The sequence below is a fragment of the Cydia splendana genome, chromosome 4 (genome assembly GCF_910591565.1).
Source record: "Cydia splendana chromosome 4, ilCydSple1.2, whole genome shotgun sequence".
NCBI classification, from domain to species: domain Eukaryota; kingdom Metazoa; phylum Arthropoda; class Insecta; order Lepidoptera; family Tortricidae; genus Cydia; species Cydia splendana.
The window spans coordinates 2,976,095-2,997,056 of NC_085963.1; the positions used below are offsets into that span (position 1 = coordinate 2,976,095).

The following is a 20,962-nucleotide window of genomic DNA, read 5'->3' on the forward strand; positions in this document are numbered from 1 at the left end:
TTATTCAAGTCAAGCCTTTATCTCTTGAACACGACTGACTAAACATTAAACACGTAACAATAGTAACATCAACGCTTCCAGCCAGTTACGTGATAACACTCTAAGCATAAAATAGACTGAAGAATGCTGCCGACCGAAAACAGATAAGCCGATGAATGGACGTTATGTTGTGACGTCACTAATGCGTTCGGATAGTAGAGTGGATGAAGACGTCATTGGTTACTTTACATTCCAGTTATGTATTTGGTACAAGGTAATTGTTTAGCTGCGACTGAATTGTGATGTTCGCTTCGGCCGCGTACGCAACCGGAGCTTCGTAACCAGTTGCGATCGAAGACTTTTTCGGTCATGTACGAAACCAGTTGCGATCAAATACTTTTTTCTTCTCATACGTAACCAGTTACGATCGAATACTTTTCGTTTTTGTACGAAACCTCTCGACCGTTCATAGGTACCTGCAAAGACCTTCCTTAATATAAAGTACTGTACACGTTATACACGTAGGTACTGGTACACAGGTCAGTTAAATGGTAAGGTAGACGTATTTCTGTTAGGAGTACGGCTCCGTCCTACACGCCACGTACTATCCACGTACCCCTAGAGAGCAATTCCGAAAACGGAGGCGCGGAGGGAGGGCAGCCCTCGCCCGCCGTGACAATCTGCGGAGCGGAGTGTAGTGAGCGTGATTTGTCACGGCGGGCGAAGGCTGCCCTACGTGTATAACGTGTACAGTACTTTATATTAAGGAAGGTCTTTGCTGGTACCTATGAACGGTCGAGAGGTTTCGTACAAAAACGAAAAGTGTTCGATCGTAACTGGTTACGTATGAGAAGAAAAAAGTATTTGATCGCAACTGGTTTCGTACAAGACCGAAAAAGTCTTCGATCGCAACTGGTTACGAAGCTCCGGTTGCGTACGCGGCCGAAGTGGTGATGTTTGGGTAATAAAATATAGTAACAGCAAATAGGTTTCATTACAAACGTTTACTCTTAATTTACTGATAGGACTTACAATACACAGCTTTGTTGAATCATCGGTAAACTTACCTGTAAGAAAGAAAACAATTAAATAAAACAACAACAACACTATAGAAAGAAGTTAATAACAATATTGCAGTATCTAAGCGTCTCTATTTCTTTTACTTAGAAACACAAGCTTTTTATATCTTGCTAGGAGAAATACGTGTCCCGAATTGTATTCCTTTCGAAAGGCTTACCTACTCACTTAAAAAGTAACTACCGGTTCTCCACTTGCCGTCAGCAAATAGGTCACAAACCCAATTTGATTCTCGGTCAGGATGTTTTAGAGTTTTCGGAAAGCACAGTTTTTTTAGGTTTAACTATCGATTCAAAACTTCAATGGGGATCGCACCTAACTAGCTTGAGTAGTAAATTATGTTCTGCTGCCTATGCCGTTAAAAAAATAAGACAAATAACAGATGTAGATACAGCAAAATTGGTTTATTATAGCTATTTTCACAGTCTGATGTCGTACGGAGTCCTAGTGTGGGGAAGAGCTGCAGATGTTGAGAGCATATTTATTCTTCAAAAAAGAGCAGTGCTAGCAATTTATAATCTAAAACCACGCACGTCGATAAGAGATCTTTTTAGAGACGTAAACATTATCACATTACCATCGCTCTTTATTTATGAAGTTATTATGTACGCCAGGAAACATTATGAGGAATTTCTAAAAAGTAGTGACATTCATAACTATAATACGAGAAACAAAGGAAAACTTGCGGTGCGGCGGTTGCGATTGGCAAAAGTAAGAAAGTCATTTGTAGGACAATCGATCCATTTTTACAACAAAATACCTAGTCACATAACAGATTTACCATACCATCAATTTAAAAGAGTTGTGAAAACCAATTTAACTAGGAAAGCCTACTATAAAATATCAGATTATTTAACTGATAAAAATGTTTGGGATGATTGTGATATTGTAACGTAAAGAATAGATACTAAGTCTGTATAAGTGTTTATCTACACACATATCATAAACTCTCTATGATGTCTTCAAAATCCGTAAATAATGGCCCACATTACGATAAACTGTTTTGTTACAGCAAATTTCTTATCTGTGAAAATGTGGTAATAGCTTCATTACTATATCAAAATCGATTTGGTAATGCATTCAAATTTCGAACATCTCTGAAAAAAAAAGCAATTTGATTTGACCCCTATTCCAATATCAGTCGAGATGACGTTTGATTCGAAATCAAATGACAATTTTGCATACAATATTGACAAATCTCGCATGTAAGTTGGTATCGGATGATATGGTAATCGACCCCGACTCTAGTTTGTCTCTGAATTTAAAAAAAAACTACGGATGCGTGACGTGCGTGAAAAAAGTTTTCATTTACCGCCATTTGACGTACAGTTTATCTTTTAATTAGTTTGTAAGTAACAAATAATTTGTTTTGTTGTTTTTAAAGTAACTATAACAAAAGTTTCGTCTAAAATGTGCGATAAAGATATTTCGGAGACGCCACCTCATATCCTCCTCCACCTCACGAGGAAAGTGCCCCAATGTCGGCTGTAATATGAGGTTAGAGATTATATCATAGAAAGTTTATAATATGTGTGTAGATAAAGCAGTGTATGTAACTGTACATAATTAGGCATTAAAACACTCGTGTGATACTATTATGAAACTCATTTCATTCGTTTCATAAACCCACACTCGTATTTTAATGCCTTTCATTATGTAGCAGTCACATAAACTACTATTAACTACGAGTATTACTACTAATAATACAAACTGATATGTAACTACAATGTATTGTACACGACGGACACAAGTGTACCTGTGTGGGAAAATAAATAAATATAAATATAAAAAATATATAAATATAAATGGTGTGTTCATCAATGTCTGGCCACCAAGGCACTACAGTGCCGATATACGGCCGCTCCCTAAAGGATCTGTGCAAAAAAATCGAGAAGAACAGAGAGCCATCATGGAGCGCGTCATGCTCGGCATCAAGATTGAGATCCGAAGCCGCTCCCAAGTGCAAGACAAAAGTTACGTCATTTCCAAAGTAAAATGGAGTTGGTCGAGACATGTTGATAGGCAGAGTGACCAAAATTTTAACAGAATTGTGGCCGCTTTGGATGAAAGGAGCACCTGGCATTCGTTGGCTCGTTGGGTTGACGACAGACGGAAGATTGTGGGTCATTTCAAGTTGCGTACTAGAAGAGATGCCTATGCTGAGCAGTAGGTAATAAACGACTGATATGATGATGATGGTGTATTTACCGGAGAACAAGGTCGTAAGAACCCCACGTCATCTACGTTCTCGGAGAGCAATACCTTAGAAAATCTAACGTCATTTATGCTCACTCTCGACTCATGACGTCGGAGTTGAACTCTGCATTGTGTGCCTTTGACCTGATCCACGTAACATGCATCAACGACGGTTGTAAACATTCTGTGTAGTTGTAGTTAATAGTTATTATGACAATGATTTATGCGTTTGTATTTTGTATGGTCGTTGTGTATTTTTTAAATTAATGGACAAAGGCCTCCCATCGTTTCCTTCAGTCGACCCAGTCGTTGGTATGGTTTATGAGTATTCATTTATCTGTTTAATTTCGACATTTATATTTAATATGTACTTACTTATTTGTTGGTGTCGCTCAAAGAAGTTCACGAAATCGCTTCCAATCAAAGAAAATCCTACGTCAAACTACGTATGAGTAAGCACCAGTTATCCCCTCATAACGAGGGTCCAAGCGATATAGCTGATCTTTTAATTTCACACCACCGTCCAGCTTACGTCTGGAACTTTCTAGATAAACTTCAGAAAAAAATAATCTCTGTAAATTGAATCTTTTAGGACCTAAGTATAAACGTATTAGGTTGTGAGAAGACTTATACTCCAGGGAAATAAATTTGAAAGGGCTTATTAATATTCCGAGAACATATTTGATTTGAGGTTCCATAATAACATGCTTTTGATGCGTGGGACGTAGTTACTCGTATATATATTTGATATCCGTACAATATTTGTCCTAAGTTACTTTGATGATATTAATATATCACGTCTTAGGTTACGACTTACGACTGTGAACCTTCATAAATGAGATCAAATATCATTTAACGATGTATCACGTTCAATCAATATGTTGAATTCATTTACAGATGTTATCAATATCATTAACTCAAATGATGATATTGACTAATTTCGATTTGGAATTAAATTAAAGAAACCATGAAAACATTGTATCAATCATTCTTAATGTGCGTGCATTGGCCAGATCGAGTTGTTTTTCAATTCTTGGTATGTACTCTCCAGTGACTATTTGAGGTTTTTCTGAACTCAGTTCAACAAATTCTCCATCGAGTTTTATAATTAAGCTTTCCTTTTTCTCCACGTGCCTTTTAACCAGACCCCACTGAACGATATTAGGCCAAAATTACATTTATTAATAACAAATAATGAAATAACTCATATCTAATAGAGTTGGAACCATAGTTTGATTGATTAGAAGTACAGTTGTATCATTCGCGACGGATACTATGATTATACGCCCCTAGTTGCCGACGGACGCAAATAAAGCGGAACAAATTGTCGTGGTCTGACAAGCCAATCCAGACTTTAGTCCGTGGGGATTGGCGCTAAATTAGCACGTCAGTTGGAGGTATGCCGCCCGTGGGAAAAGAGCGGGATGTGTATTGTGATTGGTTGCGGGAGCGGCCGGAGAATCGAGGTTTCATAGGAATTAAAGCTACTTGGCCTCGAGATTCGTTACAAGCATGCGATGTAGAAGTTCGTCTTTAAGCTGGTTCGGCTAAGCCTTTGGCAAGAGGCAAGGACACTGGGAACATAGCTCTTGGTCCGATGGCTAAAAACCAGTGAAAGTGTGACTCTGATATCTATAAAACAATAGGAAAAGAGAGACCATTTAGGCCGGCAATAATCAGACATCAGATGACGCAGCAGACACTCCCTGGCGGGTTGAGATAAATTTCTGGCTTATTTTAAGATCCTTGCGTAATTAGTAAACAAGGCACTTTAAAGGGTCTGAGTTTTAAAAAAGACTTGGAAGGGCGATGGACATTATAAGGTTTTGTGAACTTTACGGTCGTTATTTTTGGTCTAGCATCAAACAGACGGTTGCTTAAAATATTTTGCTTAGCTATGGAGAGGTTGAAGATTTGTCTTGCGTTTCATTTGTTTCCATAAATGAGTTTATTATGAGAATCGATAATAAAAGTCAAACTTGATTCAATTTGAAAATGAACTAGGTATTTTATGGAAGCAGCCAACTTGGAACTATCAAACGTATGAGTGATGTAATAATTGATTGGAATCCGAAATGAACACAAACATTTCTTTCGACAAAGTTGTGTTCTGTTAGATTATGTTTATATATTTGTGACTCTTGCCTGTGCTGACGGTGCTGTCATAATATTCAGAGGACACTCTGAATATTATGACAGCACCGTCAGCACATTCAGAGGACAAATAACAGAAAACAACCCATAAATAAAACAAAAAGATCTAACCTTAACGTTACGGGGTCAATGGGCATTAGGGGCTCTAAAGTGCCATTAAGCAAGACAGATGTTGTGGTACACCCATTCAACCGCCTAACAAATTATATAACCATAAAACACTCAGTAATTCACTGTAATCTAGTGATAATCTCAAATGGCGCCATTTGTCGAGATGTTGTATCAGGTGTAGGTAGGTGTAGGTATTATTATTGGGTGCACGGCGAGCACAAAAGCGTCCGAATTCTTGGAAAAGCCAGTGAAAGCTGATCTCCGAGATACGCAACAACTACGAATATACTTACGTGGTGAACATGGGTTTCCCGTGGTGCGTGACCATCGTACAGTTTGTATTGCGAAAAGCCTTTTAAGAGTTGTCTCAGTGTTTTGGAAGGACTTTATGGGGTGCCGCAGGGTACAGTTATAGGACCAACTAACCTTGGTAAACATGGGTTTCCCGTAGTGGATGACCATCGTACAGTGTTGTGAAAGGCTCATAAACTATGAGAAGACCTCGAGTCTTAAAGCCTATATAAATTAGTAAGCTCAGCACAATTTTCCGAGCGAGACTCTTTCGTTACAAGAATACAGTGTTTTCTTTTGAGTCGTGCGTCCTTTAGCAGATAACGAAATTTAATTATTTTAGATTCACGCGATAGGTTCTCTGGTTCACCCGAGCGATAAACTCATCACACTCTGGCCAAGCCTTCGGAATAGCATCCCAGATATTTAACTACGCTAATCCGGGTGATTCATATTTTAATCGGCTTTTAAGAAGTTCTTAGAATTCCCGAGTAATTAAGGATTTCATTGTCGGTTCGTTTGAAAAATCCTTAATTCGCGCCGTCGCATAAAAAATAAACACATGATACGAGGTAACATATCTTACATCTATCATATCATCCTTATATTCGCTCCTAATATTCGTGCAAAGTATAATTGCTTTTCTTGGAATTTCGAAATACATTTGGTATATTATTAAAACCATTTATTTATATAACGAATATAAAAAAGTAATATTATTAAAGTAATTTCGAAATGGTTTCTTTCGTCAAATGAGTAATTAAACGTACTTTTACTTTGCGTACTGTGTCTAAACGGGAAAAGTTAAATATGTATTTCTAAGGCTTTTGGTGCTTTATAAACTTGGGGAAATCAGAGAAAGGTACTTTCTAAAGGATTCTTCGAGAAAAGCAATACAATTTGCGAATGACCTTAAAAGCGAAAGGGCCGGCCGTCTAGTCCATGGTACTTTGATTTTGCAAAGGCAAATTTTGAGCAATTTTGCTCTAAGCTATTCGCCTGTTTTCGGTGTGCAATTGTATTGGCCGCTTGGCGCCTGCAATTAATAATTGGTGTAGTCTGGGGGCTACAGTAAGTTTACTCACCTCGTTAACTACACAAATCAAACTTTAAAACCTAAAAATAACGTAGGCAAAAGTCCGTCTAGGCCCAGAGTCAGAAGTTTATAAGGCTCACTGAATAGGTAAATCAAGCTGAAGAAGTTAGAAAATGCAGTTCACGGGCGTTTAGTTTGAAAGTCGATAAGTTCATTGAGTATAAAATACAATGCTGAGAGCCTGTTTTTCCGTTAGCTCAAACTGCTGCCAAAGAATGGCTGCACGTTAGACCTAACTTAATATAAAACACAAAAACTGCAGTGCTTGCTATGTATGTCACAGTTTACTTCAACAAAAGCGCGAAATCCTCGCTGACACTATTTTCTGCAACAAGACGGCATGTAGGTTTATTAACATGCATTAATGCTAGTGCCGTACGGTGCGCATACACGCACCAAGGGACCGCTCGTGCTTCGAATCCTGATTCCCGACCTTTGGAACTAAACCAACACAAACTTTTCCGATACCTTGCTCATATACGACATTCTTCCTCTAAGCTTCAGTAGAAATCTTTAGTAGAATACAAGTTTATGTTTCTTTGATGTGTTAGTCACTTATTGCGTTTTTATTCTGTCGTTACTGACCTCATCTCCACATAATAAATACCTTACTATTGAATGTAAATATACGTTTACCATTTAGCAGTACGTTGCCGAATTTAAGGGGTACTTATATAAGATGTAGAGGTTAACGTACGGTATGACTCTGCAGGCGTATTATTTCATTTCATTTTATTTATTTATTTATTTGCCATAAAGTGGTTATAGTGCCACTTATTGGTGAAGTGGCACTATAATATAGGTTTGGTGCTGCGGTAGGTATTCTCTTTAACCGACTCTTCATCTGTTCCAGTAGGTACATACTTTCGGCTTTTATATGACCTGGATACCCCGGAAATTTAAGTATCTTCTTGAATACTGAACCTTTAGTATGATTCACTCGTAAAAGCATTCTTGGAAACCCGAAGATGGAATTTACTCACGAAGATGGAGACCGAAACAGACTTGAGCCAGACACTCCATCTCAGAATACTAAGAATACTTGACCCGTTGAAGTATTCACAAAACATTTCGTTTTCGGCACGAACAATAATGCTATGCTAATACTCGTACTCGTAATAACTTGCTAGTCAATTCGTACTAAACCGTTCTAGTAACATCTACATGCGTATTTTTGCATGCATTTATTTTTCCAATGCTCCAGAAATACGCAAATAAATATAACAAGCCACCACAAAGAGTAGGTAAAAAACACGACACGTGTTTCGCCTCTCTACGAGGCATCATCGTCATCAGAAGACCCTAGAGATGGTGGCGGTTGGAGACACTGACAATTTTCTGTACATCTCCGGGTCGATGAGTAAGGACAGTACATAGCGTCAATACATCTTTAATTGTTGGACGAGCAATGTTCGGCGAATTGTCATTGTCAGGGGAAATCACAGTTATAGTGGAACAAGGGTCAGATGTCCCGGCAATGGAATGCCCAATAAACACTTAAATTTTTAAGAACTAGTGTCTTGAATTTTTTCCTCTTTCCGCAAATATGGCTTTATATTTTTACTAAGAAATAAGATCTGTTGAGATACTCTTAGCGTTTCAGAAGCCTTGTCCCATTTTTGAAGTGATACTCTCCTGTTAGAGGTCAGAAATACAATGGTTTTTGGATTTTTCCGCCTTTCGGTAAGGTTTGAATTCCCGCTGATCTTATCTTCACTTAATTCTAGTCGAGAGTTGACAAATAAAGCTGTTGTCGGGACGCTCGCAACTTTATTTAGACACTCTTCTCTCAAGTGGAAATGTATTATGTTTTGTGTTTTATTGAGTGTTGAGAGCACATGCTGAGTGAGAGCAGAGACAGACGTCAACGGTTGCGTGGTCAACGAAAATTTGTGGATTATTATTCTGGGTCCTCCATGTACCTACAGTTATATCATCACCACATAATAATAAAGTGTCTGTTGGAAATAGAAGACGGTATAATTCGTAGAGATTAATGTGTAATCATCGTATACGATATTATCCTGAAGTTGCCGTTATGTTCTAAAATCAGAAAGTGTAACAAGAAATCGTAATAATAAAGACGCCACCCTTTTTCTGTTTCTCTATAAAGTATGCGCCCAAGAATTTATATAAAGCCTGACCAGGAATATATGATCATTGTCAAGAGGGCGCTATTATTCTCATTTATATGGCAACAGTTCAGTATAGTCTGAACAATGTGGATTGGCAACTGGTTATTTTGACTTACATACTTTTAGTCACTCTAATCATAATCAGTATCCAAATATTCGGTGTTCACATTTTTTTATTGTCGATTTTTACCGTATAAAAATCATGTATTTTCTTACGCGTCACACATAGGTCAAAATTACCTTACATAGGGTCTGCTACATTGTCAATGAATAAAATTGATCGTCTCCAAAGCGGCCAAAGCCCATAGCAAAGAGAATAGAGTGTATAGAGAGTTATTGTCATAGTAAATTTTGTAGTCACTGTAAATTTATTGCCATCTATCGACACAAGATTAAAACTAAAAATGAAAACCTATGTTATGTATATCTTTGCCCATAGTAAATATTTTTCAAACACATCTTTGTTACTTTACTTAAGTATTTCCTCTCTTATGTATAACATAACACTACAATAACCAAGTCGTAATAACCATACTATAATGACATTTTGATTTGTTTAGCTGTCAGCTCTGATGTTAATTTGGAAATGTTTCGTAGCGAAATAGTTTAATTTCCCGAGACCCGAACGATTCTTTTCCAGCAGTTTATTATTTACATTATTTACAATGTTTCGCTCTTGATTATGTATAGTTTTGGCCATTTTTTGTCATTTATTATTTAATATTCAACACTTAAGTATTATTCAAGTAAACCGCCACAATGGCACTGACAACAGTGACAACCTATCATTAAAATTATTGCCAGTGTAAGAAATTAGTTCCAATGAAATTCCGCAACATGGCGCATGATCATATATTAATGGTCAGGCTTTACGTGAATATTAGTAGTGTGACTACTTAAAAACACAAATCAAAAATATTTAATAAAATAATCTGAATTGTTCCCAAAGTTATAATAGTTTGCGAGTGGAGCATGATAGACGATTAAAGTACATCATATCATTAATATCCTGGTAATAATCGTTCATTTTTAGGGTTCCATACCCAAAGGGTAAAAACGGGACCCTATTACTAAGACTCCACTGTCCGTCTGTCCGTCCGTCACCAGGCTGTAACTCATGAACCGTGATAGCTAGACAGTTGGAATTTTCACAGATGATGTATTTCTGTTGCCGCTATAACAACAAATACTAAAAACAGAATAAAATAAATATTTAAGTGGGGCTCCCATAACAAACGTGATTTTTTTGCCGTTTTTTTGCGTAATGGTACGGAACCCTTCGTGCGCGAGTCCTTTGTTTTTACCGCAGCAATATTGCACATGGCGTGGAAGGTCAGTGCCAAGCGTTCGTGTGAATTGAGCCGGTTTGTGCAGCTTTCCGTTCGAATACTTGTTAGTCTTATTACACGTGTGAACTATTAAGAACATCTTGTAAGCTGTTTGTGAACTTGCAATGTAGCAATACAAAGCCTGGCCAGTATAATACGTGATAATATATGATCACGCGCCATTAGGCCGGAGCCCCACTGCTGCGCACGCTATGTACACGACCCACGTTCCTATACAAAATTTCGTGAGCTTGCCCACGGTTTGTATTAAAACGTGGGCCGTGGATGTAGCGTGCGCAGCAGTGGGGCTCCGGCCTAAGGGTGGTTCAAAAATATTTGCGAGTGGCGCATGCCACGATAGACGATTAACGGGTGTTAGTCTGTGACGCCACATGCGTCGATACACTGGCACCGTCCCATCTACCAAGAACTTCGACCAGGGCTGGGGCAGCTGCCGAGGCGGCTGAAAGCAAGTTTACCAAATATCAAGGTCTCGGCCCCCAATACCATTTTGTGGCATTCGCAGCTTTATCTCGCAACGCATTAGAGGGAATGCTGCCAGCATCTTTTTTTATTTTAGTTTTTAATTTTATTGATGTTAACAAATACATACAAAGAAAAGGGTTAATTAATTCTCGTTCTGTCCACATACTCCAATAATCATTATCATTATCAAAGATTAGCCTAGAACAGCGTAAACGGCTAGATCATTATCGCGTGCCTCGAACATCAATGACCCTGTTAATTGATTATTATTGCAACGACAATATCTCAACTAATACCTTTAAACGGGCAATTCTTGTATATTTATTTATATATATCGGGGATCTCGGAAACGGCTCTAACGATTTCGATGAAATTTGTTATATAGGGGTTTTCGGGGACGATAAATCGATCTAGCTAGGTCTTATCTCTGGGAAAACGCGCATTTTTTCAGTTTTTATATGTTTTCCGAGCAAAGCTCGGTCTCCCAGATATTAGCCAGTTTAAGAGAGTTCCCGTTATTATGATTGAAGATTGTTATGTCATACCATTTACCATACGTCAACAGACCAATAAACTCTAGTCGCCCAGAGGCCTACAAACAGGTTTAAGGCTCCGTCACACAGGCGCGTTTTGCGGCGGCGCGAGAGCGGGGCGCGCCGCTTTTACATATAAAACGCTCACGCCCCGCCCGGAAAACGCGCCTGTGTGACGGAACCTTTCTTATTCTTTACTAGCGACCTGCCCCGGCTTTGCACGGGTTACACAATACATGTAATCCTTCCTCAAGAATCACTCTATTGATAAGTGAAAACCGCATGAAAATCCGTTCAATACTTTTCCAGTTTATCGCGAACAAACATACACATTAAGAGACAGACGCGGCGGGGGAGATTTACGTTTTTATAAGGTATAGTGATTTTGATTTTAAATTGCATTTAATTTGGCATGCGGTCCATCTCTACTCGTAAATTCTACAAAACCGTCACACAGGAATCCGACTCGCTCTTGACCGTTTCCGATTCTCCGTATCAAATCAATGAATGACTAGCCTAGATACCGTAAACGGGTTGGTCATTATCGCGCGCCATCTACGGGTGACTCAAGATTGTCTTCTGAAATCAAACACTGACCCTAGATGAACCGTATGGCTTCGTAATAAGGTGTACAATGTGTCACTTAACAGTGTGTGCGTCAATGATTCAAGTTGATATACACGTTAGCATTGATTGGACAACTCTTTCTGAGAACATTACTATATAGTTACGCGGTAAAAGCATCTTGCTCAAAGGGACCCGAAGCACATAATACATAATAGTACTACCGTACAGAAAGGACACTTCCTACAAAACCGAAGTTTAACTGCGATTCAGGGTCGAATCATGCTATCCCTTTCTAATGTATGGCACTATCCCTTTCGGCTATTTAGGGTTGTCAAAATTCAAGTGATTATCTTTTCTGTGGTCATGCACGCAAAAGGACGTCGTGGTGCCAACCCTAATAATTGCTCGGAGCAATGCTGAGCCGAACGGAGCCGAATCTAACCGAAGACAGGAGTGTCTCCCCACTGCCCGAAGCCTGGTCTTAGCAAAAATACAACACGTACCGATGTTTGTAACGGCTAGTGTTAAGGGGCCCACTGATTAACAGTCCGCCGGACGGTATCGGCCTGTCAGTTGTTCATCACTGTCAAAATTTTGTTCTAACTGACAGGCCGATACCGTCCGGCGGACTGTTAATCAGTGAGCCCCTTTACGGGGACAAGTGAAGGCACCTGGAAGAGCTCCAATTAAAACATAGAACTTCGAGTCAATATTTGTCTTTTTTGTAATTATATTTATTTTGGCTTACATGTTGCAATTAATCTAATCCGTCTGACGGCTTTCAGTTTTTATTTAAATCTCGTTTACTATTATTGTTAAGTATATCTCCCTTACCTGGCTTATACTGTACAAAAATATATACTTAACCCCTTATTCATAAAACTTTACGGGCCTGATTTAGTTAAATTATATTTTAACAACAAATCGATAACACTTATGTTGAACTCATTGAGACAATTTACCGCAATAGTACTGCAAGTATCAAACTGCATGTTCCCGGCCCTAAATTCCGCATCCAAAAAGGAGTCAAACAGGGCGACCAAAGTTGTTTACCTCATGCCTACAAGAAATCTTCCAGAAGCTGGCGAGCAAGTGGGATAGCATGGGCATTGACGTCGGCGGAAAAAGGTTGACAAACCTACGTTTCGCTGACGACATTGTGTTATTCTCCCACACTGCACCCCATCTACAGACAATGCTACAAGACCTTAGCACGGCAAGTCTTGAAGTCGGACTCGAAATTAACAGGACGAAAACCCAGTTAATGACCAATGGCGCGAAACGCAGTATACTCGGAGTCCGTAGAATCGATCGGGTAAGGAACACAGAGCTGCGCTCCAAAACTGGAATCGCAGATGTGGGTGTGAAGGCCGCCAAGCTCAAGTGGGATTGGGCGGGACATATCTGTCGGATGCACCCGGACAGATGGGCCAAAATAACGACCGAATGGGCACCACAGATCACCCGAGGCAGAGGCAGACCAAAAATGAGATGGCGAAACGACCTGGACTCATTCTGTGGCGACTGGCGGGAGCATGCACAAAGCCGTGACGAGTGGCGAAAGACAGGGGAGGCCTTTGCCCAGCAGTGGGTCACAATATAGGCTATTTAAAAAAAAATATATATTTTTCCCTTTCTTACACAAATTTATAAATCAATATGAAAAATAAGGAACTTTACGGGCTTTAGTTAAATTATATTTTATCCCTTTCTTATAAATACATAAATCAAAATGACAGATAAGGACAAACGATTATTAGCTAATTGAGGTTTTAAGCGCGTTTATGAATAAGGAGGTTTAATGATTAAGTACCATCGTTGACCTATAAAAACTATAAAAAGAGGATCTTAGCGCTCAAAACTTTTTGAAATGTTCAGTCTTAACGAGCCAAGTTCACATCAAACTGCTCACTGTACCAAATAGAGAATCGTACAAACTCTACCTAAAGCAATAAACTAGTTGGCAGTTAATCTTATTCTATTTGCGTCCCGGAATCTGCGATCTGTATCTTTTCCAGCTTGATCGTAAAGAACGCAGTTACTCACACGTGGATTTATTATCACGTTCTGAGGATTGTTTTATAGCACGGTCGTGGTAAATTGAAAAACCTTACGTATTTATGTCTATGGTATAGCATAGAGACCAACACGCACGCTCGGGCCGCCAGCACTGACTAAAATACTGTTAGATTTGGCTAATATACCTACTACCTAACAGTTTTGAACAACGGTTCATATCCCGGTCGTTATAAGTCTAGAGTACCTACTACCTACTCAAAACCATTCTGATTTCGTGATGTTCCATAGTCCTTAATTAGCTGACATAAGAGCATATTTTTAGGGTTCCGTACCCAAAGGGTAAAACGGGACCCTATTACTAAGACTTCGCTGTCCGTCCGTCCGTCCGTCCGTCCGTCCGTCTGTCACCAGGCTGTATCTCACGAACCGTGATAGCTAGACAGTTGAAATTTTCACAGATGATGTATTTCTGTTGCCGCTATAACAACAAATACTAAAAACAGAATAAAATAAAGATTTAAATGGGGCTCCCATACAACAAACGTGATTTTTGACCAAAGTTAAGCAACGTCGGGAGTGGTCAGTACTTGGATGGGTGACCGTTTTTTTTTTGCTTTTTTTTTTGTATTTTTTTTTTATATGGTACGGAACCCTTCGTGAGCGAGTCCGACTCGCACTTGCCCGATTTTTGAGTACGATTTGTGCACCCATATTTTTACACTTGACTGTACCAGTTTATGAAGTTGTCATTTTAGAACTGTAATACAAAAACAAAGCTTAAGACGATACAGGAGCTGAGTTTTAAATATTTTAGGTAAATATACCCGTCTCGCTAACAAATAAGGACAAGGCGAAAAATCCTGCGTAAAAATCTCAAAAATCGAGGTTTCATACTCCTCTGTTTCCTCCTCCAAAACTTAACCAATCGTAACCAAATTTGGAAATCTAAATGATTATGAAATTATCTGTGTCGGACCGTTTTGCTTTTTTGGCTAATTGATATCAGTTTTGAATGCCACGCCTCTCATTGCGGCATAGTCAATTAGGCCATTTTGGCCATTTTTGAAGGGCTCTAGCGCCTTAAAAAACAAAAATGTCAAAAAAAGCAAAACGGTCCGACACAGATATTGACAATATTAATCTGTGTTGAAAAAATCATTGCTCTAGCTTCAAAAACCACGGAGGAAAACGAGGAGTACGTTTGTATGGAGAAATGACCACTCCCGTTGGCTCTTAAGAGAATTAAGTGAAACTATCTTTGAGATAGCAGTCACATTTTATGATCAATAGCCGGGTCTACACTGAGCGAGCATACGCGCGAGGAAATTGCCTCGCTTCGCGCATATGCTTGCTCTGTGGCTCTGTGTGGACCCGGCTGGGTGCGCGAGGCACGTCTACACGCACTGTCCGTTATGTGCGCGAGATAATTGCCTCGCGCGTATGCTCGCTCTGTGTGGACCCGGCTGGGTGCGCGAGGCACGTCTACACTGTCCGTTATGTGCGCGAGGAAACTGCCTCGCGCATATGCTCGCTCTGTGTGGACCCGGCTATTGTGTAAATTTGAAAAGTTATAAATTAAACAGCAACAATACAATACCACATTGCTACGTGTCCATCCAACTGTCCATGCATTTCTAACTAGGCATTCAGCGTAAGTAATCTAACTTTTGATTGTATTTGTGATATGTTCGCTGTAGAGTTCATAGTTATAATGAGTTCAAAGTCGATGTAGGATAAACAATTGGTAAACAGTGAATAGAATCAGGCGTTACTTTGCGGAAATCCATATTAATTAAAACCAAAATATTACTTTGCTAATCCGCGAAAAGATTAAGAAAAAAGAAAGATTTTCGCGGATTAGCAAAGTAATATTTTGGTTTTAATTAATAGGTAAACAAGTTGCATTGGGCTAGCTTCTGACACGGTATGATAGGGTTGGCAACTATCTTAGCCACTGGAGGGCTTGGTCACTTCTCCTTATGACATCTATTTCAGTTTATTATAAAACTAGGTATTTGAGGAAAAATACATACAATACATTTTTCACCTAGTTAAACAGGAAAATTATAAGCAAATTGTTACATCTTCTATTCAATGTTAGCAAAATATTGTGATTTAATTGGTAACTTCGAACACTGAATAACAACTAGGCATACACATACAATGACATACATATGGGCTTGGTCATAAACATGCAAGAACTTTTTGTAGCAATTTTTGAACAGTTTGTGTGTTCTACAATGACCCAGGCCATTATTTGCGCTTTTGAAATTAGATTTTTTTATTTCTCTCATCTATCTCTCTTAACAGTTTCAGTGCCAAGGGCCCAATTTCCGAAATATACACAATGAACACACCTAGCCTGTTTTTGGCAGTGAATGTGTTAAAAATACAGTTTCAGAAATATTCTGTAAAAATCATAACTGAACATTGACTTAGACATATGTCTAAAGATTAGGTTTATGATGAAGTAAGTTCGGGATAGTATAAAAGAAAAATACCTTTTTCCTACCCACATAGTTGTGTGGGTTGTTATCCTATTCACATAAAAGGATTTATCTTTTTATAGACAGGATTTAGATTTTAAGGACACAATATATAAGCAATATTGCCTAAAGTAATGACAAAACATTAAAGAAAGAAAGGATAGGTTATTCTTATTTAAATCTTGCAGTGACATTTTAGATTATATTTTATTTATGAGAAAACAATATACCTATAACACATTAATAAATAAATCTTGTTATTGTGGCCCAATGTAACAAAAACAAGGGTGTTTTTCTGTAACATATACTATACTTTTATTCAGATTTAGGAATTTTTATGTTAGGAATTTTTGTGTTTTTGTGTTTAACTAGTGCCTACGTCAAATCATGGGATTAGTTGTCAAGCGGACCCCAGGCTCCCATGAGCCGTGGCAAAATGCCGGGATATCGCGAGGAAGAAGAGGAGGAATTTTTATGTTATTCCTACTCAGAATAATAAGCTCTATTGATCCTGATAGGGGAAAAAAGTGCCCCACGATTTTTATTCCATTCTGTTACCATTTTTGTGGTAACGGAAAGGAAAGAATGAAAAATGCAAGGAAATTTTGGGGTACTTTTATTCTACTATTGAGAATATTGCGATAAGAGCTGTCCCCTAATATTTATTTATTATTTATTTATAATAGTGTACAATCAAATAATGTTATTTCCTACCCTTTTTGTACTTTGTCACAGTGGCAATAGTATGCGGTCTCTAACAACTTTTATACTGATTGTCACAGTGACAAAGTATGAAATGGGTCAGAAACAAAATTCTTTGACTGTACAACTTTAAATAAAATGAACATACAGTGTAAACTTTATATAGCAACACTCAAGGGACGGGACGTTTTTTGCCGCTATAGAGAGTTTTCGTTATCTATCTATCTATCTATTAAACCCTTTTCTTCTGAGTTAGAGTATGTCTCTAAGCTCAGTGAGCCGCTTGGCAAAGGCCTGCTCTAGCTCTTTCCATTGGGGTCTGTCGTGGGCCACTCTTCTCCAGTTCGGGCCCGCTGTGAGTCATCCTGCCATCTTTTTCGTTTTGTTATAGAGAGAGAAATTAATATGAAAGTAAAACAACTGTAGCCAATAATTGTTAACGTTATAGGGAGCAAAGCGTTATATCAAGTGACATTATATGGAGTTTACACTGTACTTAAATGCTCCATATCAAAGCAATCTCTGATAATAACCATGTTTAAATACAAACATGGCTATACTGATAATTATGGAAATATGTGACAGCCAACTGATAAAGTGTCCCACATATTTTAATGCACATACCAGTACCGGCTCACACATATTTGATGCTTAAAGTAATATTATCTGGGAGACCAAGCTTTGCTCGGAAAACATATAAAAACTCAAAAATGCGCGTTTTCCCAGAGATAAGACCTAGCTAGATGGATTCTTCACCCACTATACCATACCATACCATCGGCCACACTGTTAACTGTACATCGGTGGACCTTATGCCTCTTGTAATAAAGTCCACCGATGTACAGTTAAGAGTGTTTCTGTTTGTACATAAGCATATAATTTCCTGATCCTGGAAACAATATAGTTTTGATCCTTTGACTTTGGAACTTTCTTTTAATTTATTTCTGTAAAATTTCAAACTTAAATTTAATTTGTACTTGTACAATATTGGATTTTTTGGAATGCGTATATAGTAGACTATTTATTCTCTAAATTGATACCAAAAGAACTTAATCAAACTGCCTAAAAGATAGATTGTTTTGACTCTAAAGTAAGATCTCGCCGAGGTAAGAAATGAAGCGGTAAATGTTTTGACATTAACTAAGTAAAAGTTAGCTAACCTGGTAATATAGCATCTGTAGTACCAAAATAATAAATAATATCGCTAATTTTCTCTATAAAGAAGCATTTTATTGCAAAAAACTAATAACAAGCAATTTTCCGTGATAAAGGGGTCAGTGGACACGCATATGGGGTGAATAGTTACGCCATAGGGGGTGATTAGATACAACAAAGGGGTGTAAAGACACGCCTTGGGGGTTAAAAGACACAAATAAATGTTTATGTGTGAAATAGCGTTTTTCACAGATATATATACCATTTGCCAATAGAGTATCAGCATAATAATGACCAAATTCGATGCCTATGACAACTAAAACTTAATATTTCTATTCACCCCTTTCTTGTGTCTATCGACCCCGTTTTAAGGATATGGAGAAAACAGGTAGTTTTCTTTGATTTTCTCTGAATTGGGTAGGTAAAAATTTATTTCACAAATGCAAAATTGAAGAACTGACCAAGACTCAAAAAATGATATCAAAATTTTTACTGTTATCATTTGGATTATTGGCAAAAATCGTCCTTGAAGTTGAAAATCGTGTCTTTTCACCCCGTTTTACGGTACATGGTGGGTAAAAAATTACTGCATTCACATTGCCAGGGAGGTTTTGGGATTATACTGAGCAACTTTTACTATGGGACCAACCCTAAAATCGCAAAAAAAAATGGCAGTTTCATACATTTTAACTGGTCCATTTTCTATGAGGGTAAATTTTTTTTAGCGATTTCGGGGTTGGTCCCATTGTAAAAGTTACTTAGTATAATCCCAAAACCTCCCTGGCAACGGGAATGCAGTTATTTGCTAAAAAATAACTCTGTATAAAAAAGGATGTTTCAATATCAAGTATAATTTAAATCCCAAATAAATATTCCTTACTGTGACATTTTGTGGTCAAATGTTATCCTGGATAGTTAGTGATAATTTTAATAATTATCCTTATTAACATTAAAGTGGTCAGTCATGAAATGTGGTAACTTTCCTTATAGAAATAAAAATGTTTAAGCACTTGTATTATATAGTTACATTACATAACCTTGTTTACATAATAGCGTTATCAACAGCAAATACACCTACGTATTTTAATGCCTCATTGAACAAGTAATTACTAGAAGTAAAATATTTTATAAGGAATTAACATATTTTATCATTCGTATTTAATGTAGTTACTAAGAGTACTGCTTCAATGACAAATACGACATAAACAGATAAACACGAGTACTATTTGATAGTAAAGCCAATCGACACGAGTGTTTACAAAAAAACATAGTAAAATGAGATACAATACAAATTCCGTTCGCAACGTATTCGATAGCACCCAATTTTTTTATTAAAAAGTTTAACCTAAAGTACTTACTTCGAATAAAACACGCGTGCTTCCTTTATTTATTAAAAGTCCACCATTAAACTCAATGCATTGACCATTGAGCAAAAAACTCAGCAGTTCACCGAATGATCAAGTCACAGCTGTCTTAAACGGTTTAAGACAAAGCTACACAACACTAGTTTATAACCGACACACGCTCCAACAAAAGAAAATGGTAACAATTAATCACAAAGAAGGAGAATTCATTCCGACCGCACAAAATCACTCAAATTCCACCCAAGTCCACACTACACCTCACCACCATTACTGCGCATCCGGCAATCGTGGTTTTGTTAAAGTGACATTAGCAGTGTTGCCACAGTAAGGAAGGAGATTCCCGTAACGCTACAAATGTAGACTGAAAAACCAGAATTTTAAATCCCATGGATTTCTCTCTTCATCTCGTATCCAGTTGAGAAGCCAAATATTGACATTGAATTTCTTTCTGCAGGATAATTCTCACGAAAGTAGTTTGCTGGCTAAGAAGAGTTCTATAGATCTTGCAACAGCAAGCGCTTCCCAAGCTAAGTTGGCAGCGATTTTTATAGCCCAGACTGTGCAAATGTTATTTAAACTTCATAATTTCATAGAAGTTTGACGTTTGAAATAACACTTGCACAGTCTGGGCTATCATTGCTGCCAGTGCCAATTTAGCTTGCTGCACCCTAAGGTATGTGAAGCGCAGAGCATCGCATTTATTTTAATCGATGTATTAACTAGGTATAAATTTTATTGCAATTTGTAGAGGTCGTAAGTAGGAGCAAACAACTAATTCAGTCGATCAATATAACGCCAAATGCGTGAAGTGAGGTGAGGTTTGTAGATACCGCTAAAAGAACTGTTTAGCTACTTTCAAGATAGTTATGTACTTTGCATTGCATTGTTTTATAACAGGCTTCTAACCAGTAATCAATGTTTGCGAGCGGACTCAGTATACGCTAATTACGCTACTCAAATCAGGATCCTTGTATTAACTGCTCTCCCCGTCAAATGCTCCTTATCCTTAGTCAATATCAATTATATCAAATAAAAAAACATAAATCATAAATAAACCATACAAACATAAATTACCACAATTTTTGGAAATAGGGGTAACTTGCCACACTAAGAAGTTATTTTTAAAAATACTAATCTATGGAACTTTCATAAACAGCCAGTTTACATTGGTTACTTTTAATGTGAATTAATGTTAAGTAAATTGAATATTAAAAATATATCCAGAAGTTTAAATCGTTAATTTTAAAATATGTAAACTATTACGAGATTGTGACGGATGATTG

At 37.8% G+C, this 20,962-nt stretch overlaps 1 protein-coding gene across 4 annotated transcripts in view; it reads right to left on the reverse strand.

Annotated features, from left to right (window-relative positions):
• LOC134789702 (beta-arrestin-1) overlaps positions 1 to 19,988 on the reverse strand; it is a 147,091-nt gene extending 127,103 nt beyond the window's left edge. Inside the window, exons 1-2 of one of the 4 annotated variants that reach the window (XM_063760323.1) lie at positions 19,674 to 19,988; positions 1,012 to 1,046 (exon numbers count right to left, since the gene is read on the reverse strand). The gene's annotated coding sequence lies outside the window, so the exon portion shown is untranslated. The remainder of the gene's footprint in view (positions 1 to 1,011; positions 1,047 to 19,673) is intronic. The other 3 variants (XM_063760321.1, XM_063760322.1, XM_063760320.1) reach the window with 3 other exon arrangements.
• Between the last annotated feature and the right edge of the window lie 974 nt (positions 19,989 to 20,962).